Raw genomic sequence first — 3,960 nt, 5'->3', positions numbered from 1 at the left:
ATATTTATCTTTTGAAACCCTATAAGAAGTATTAGTATTCAACTATTAGTATTATTATATGTATTAATATTATTATTATAATGAATAATAATATTACAAAAGAGAATCTTCAAGCTGCCTCATTTTCTCAATTCATAAAACAGGAATAATTTTTAGCATTTTTAAAATTTTCATTTCACTTGAACTTGAAAACTTACCAAATTCTGTGAATTTCCTCATTCCTCCATTAACACTGAAGTGTACACAAATCCATATATTTAACAGAATGTTTTTCTGTGTCAATTTGGGAAGCAAAATATTCCCCTTGTACACACACAGAAAGGTTATCAGTCAATGCACGGGGAAAAAACAAACAAACAAATTACTGAAATAGAAACTGTAATATGGAGTATGTGCTTGGTGAAATCAACAGGATTGCAGAGAGATGACTGTTGTAGCATCACTTGTAGTTTTCAGTTGTTAAACTTCAAAGTCTTATAATTACCAAAATAGCTAGATGTCCCTGATGAGAAAATCAAAGCTAGATATGACTTAGAGCTGTACAAAACTCTGTTCACTGTCACTAACAAGGAGTATCAGATGGGCTTATTTTCTGTGCTCTGGCTACTTTGATTGTGCTATTCTTCATCTCTGCTTGTCCTGTCAGCTTAGCCAATTATTTTCATCTTAAAACCATCAAACATTTCTTTTAGTTAGAAGAAAACTAATGAACTTGCACCCCCTTTCATAGATTCCCTTTCAATCTTAACTTCTTAGAACACTTTAATGAAAATCTTTCCTTTAGCTTTGATGGAGCATTTAACTGTGATATGAATACTTACTTTTCTGCCCATATTTATTTTGATGTCTATGGGATATAAAGTAAAGTAGATTATCAAAATATATTGGCAATTGTAGCTGGGCAGACTATACATAGCAAATGTTTTATTTGATGCATTTCCCCCATTTTAATGCTTTGGAGCGCTTCAAAATGTTTAATTTGTAAATCTGAGATGTTTGACAAATATTTTATGTGAATCAATTTCAACCATTAGATCCCTCATATGCTGTGCTTAGTATTCTGTTCGTTACTCATTAGGGTCCTTCTCTTGTCACTTCAGTCATATTGGTTTAGGTCTGCAAGAGGGACTTTGCATAATATACTACTTACCATATATACCATAAATTGTCATATCTACTTTTTAGGTGCTTACCAATATTCTCAAAACTCAAATTAGGCCCCAGGCCCACTGTATAATGCTCTGGAAGAGTTACATACCCAAAAATGGGATCCAAAAAACCTACTACATTTACCTACAAAATTAACTTGTAGGAAACATTGAAGAGAGTGTTGTATCTTATGTATTTGGTTTGCCCTAAACTGATGGTGAGGTCTTTCTGCCTCTAAGGTTACGCAGCCTCTAACCCCTGGATTAGGTGATTAAGACCTTTTCTTAAAAATAGGAGTTTGTGATGCCAACTTCCCTCCTCTTACCCAACAGCTCGGTATTCCAAATGGTTCATTTCTCTGCCTAGGGATTAGGAATCCATATCTTCCTGAGAAGGGCTTTATGTACCATACTACAGGAAACTTAGTGGGTGGCGGGGGGGGGGGGAGATGTTCTCTTTCTCTCCCAACCCCCAACCTGAGCGATGCCTAAGCTTACCTGACACCTTCTTTAGTTCTGAAGGGGTGCACATGGGTTCAATTACATATATAATCTGAGAATTCAGTCACCATTTCACAAGAAAGAGCCTTAACCCCTATGCTTCTTCTGGTTTCATTTCTCTTGCCTTCTTTGTAGGCATATCTGGCAAGCTCTGCACCCTGGGTGGTGGTGGCAGTACAAGGTGCAGGAACTGGAGGTTCACTGTAACAGGATGCACAACTCCTTTTTTGCCACAATGTGTATCAAGTGGCCATTTAAATATTCATTTTTGGGAGCCAAAAAATCCTTCCCCACAGCAGCAAGCCTCCAGAAGCTCTTCCTGCACTGTGTACCATCATTGCCTGGGCACCATGTGCTACCACTTCTTCTTTGCTCTCCCTACTGCTGGAACAACTAGAGAAAATGTGCAGAGGGCTGGGAGGAAGGTAAAGTATCCCTTTTTTCTCCATCCTTACTACCACCCCCTGCAGAAGGTAAGATAAAGGTCTCTTGCACCATTTGTACACCCATGGTTGTGCAATTGCTTCTGTGCTGTACAGTAGCAAAGTTTTACCAACAGTGGCAGAATACTTCTCTGTTTGTCCTATGGACTTACAGTGTTGCTGCTTTGCATGTCTAGAAAGGTGAGCTAGTAAATGCTTAGTTCCTACCTAAGTCTCACTGAGAACAGCAAACAGGACTGAATGGTGCCAAAGTGTGATCCTTTCTTAGGTGACTGCTCTGCCCAATAGCTATAGAGAAAAATTCCTTTTTGCTCTGGGAATCCTAGATTTTTTTCTGCACAGTAACATAATTTCAAGAGGAAAGTAGTATGGGGTCTGCAATCTAGCCTAGCTTCTAGTATGAAGTAGAACTAGGTGATTGTTGAGGTTCATTTGCAACCCCACAATTCTACCATTGAGTACATTTTCCTTGGTGGTAAAAGATGGTGTAAAAGAAGTAGATTTGAACTCCCTGGGCATGTCCAGACTGCTTTGAGATGCTGGAAGAGGCACATGCAGGAACAAGAAAATGTGCAGGAATGAGAAAATGTCCCGCCACTGTAAATTTGCAGTGTGGGGGCAAAAATAGACCCCTGGATATCCAGGGGTTAAAAAAACCCACAGACAAAAGATGTGGGGCAGGGCATGGCCCTGGAGCATGCCCTGAGGCAACCAGAGTCTGGGTCCTCCACAGAGATTCTCTGGCAGCACTCGCCCTGGTGCAGGGCAGGCAGCATGCCAGGAGCCAGTGCTGGTAGGTAAGGGGTCAGGGGAGGCTGAAGGAGGGGGGAGGGGACCATGGGGGGGACTCCTGCTGGCCCCCTACATTCCCCCAGCCCCCCCAATCCCTGCCCCACTTGGCCTCATCCTCTGCCTTCCTCCTGAATCCCCTGCAATCCCCTGCTGGCCCTGCCTACTTCCCCAGCCCCCCCAGTCCCTGTCCCACCCGGCCTCATCCCCTGCCTGCCCCCAAGTCCCCCCAATGACTATCCTACCTGGACCCGCCCCCCAAGCCCCCTGGGCCCCTCGAGCCCCCCAGTTGCTGATCTACTCAGGCAGTGACAGCTGCAGTGGGTAAAGAGTGCAGGGAAACTCTCAGGGCTGCTTCAGCAGTCCATCTGGCACAAGATGTAGTGTCCCCCGGTACCAATTGGCTGGGCCTCAGAAGCTCCTGAGAGTGAGCAGCCTTGAGCTACTTGCTAGGGCAGCTCTTTGTACTGATTGAGCCAGGACAGGGCAGCTTTTTATACTGCTGGAGACAGCACAGGTGCTGGTTCCAAACTCTAGCTCCCCCTGGCTACAGATCCAAGAGGAGACAGGCAGGTTTATTTTGCCCCAGGTGGCACAATTTGCCCCACATCAAAGTGCATGTCTGGGCACGTGCACTGAGGCAAAAAGCTCCAGCTCAAATTTTCATGGCTTCTATTTGAGCTGCTTCAAACACATGTGCTTTCATGTATGGTCACGCCCCCTGAGGGTATGAAAGATCTTGAACCTCTGCATCCCACTTTCCCAACAAGCACTTTTTTGTTATTATACAAGCTGTTATCATGATTATATCTTTTAAATTAGAATGGGCTCTGCACAGTTCTTTGTAAGAATGTTTTTAGGTACCTACCCTCAGGAGAGCATTCCAGACTGTGGATCCTAAGTGAATGGAAGTGTCTCCTGCTTCCTTTCCCTCTTTAGTGATTAGTGAAAAATATAAGCTTCAGAAAGGGGTGTAAGTGCAGCATCTATTAGCTAGCTCTTTTCAGTTTCTTTGGCTTTAATTTGAGGCACTTAAATCTTCCTATGCACTGTATAAGGAGCCTTGTTACACCATACAT

The 3,960-nt window shown here is 43.1% G+C and overlaps 1 protein-coding gene across 1 annotated transcript in view; it reads right to left on the bottom strand.

Annotated features, from left to right (window-relative positions):
• The window catches only part of KLHL1 (kelch like family member 1), a 474,742-nt gene that overhangs the window by 178,539 nt on the left and 292,243 nt on the right, over nt 1-3,960 (bottom strand). The gene's annotated exons all lie outside the window — the stretch shown is intronic.

This window comes from Crocodylus porosus, unplaced genomic scaffold, assembly GCF_001723895.1.
Source record: "Crocodylus porosus isolate Cpor-Errol unplaced genomic scaffold, CroPor_comp1, whole genome shotgun sequence".
NCBI classification, from domain to species: Eukaryota; Metazoa; Chordata; order Crocodylia; family Crocodylidae; genus Crocodylus; species Crocodylus porosus.
Note: the sequence above shows the minus strand (reverse complement) of the source record. Positions and strands in the feature narration are given on the sequence as shown.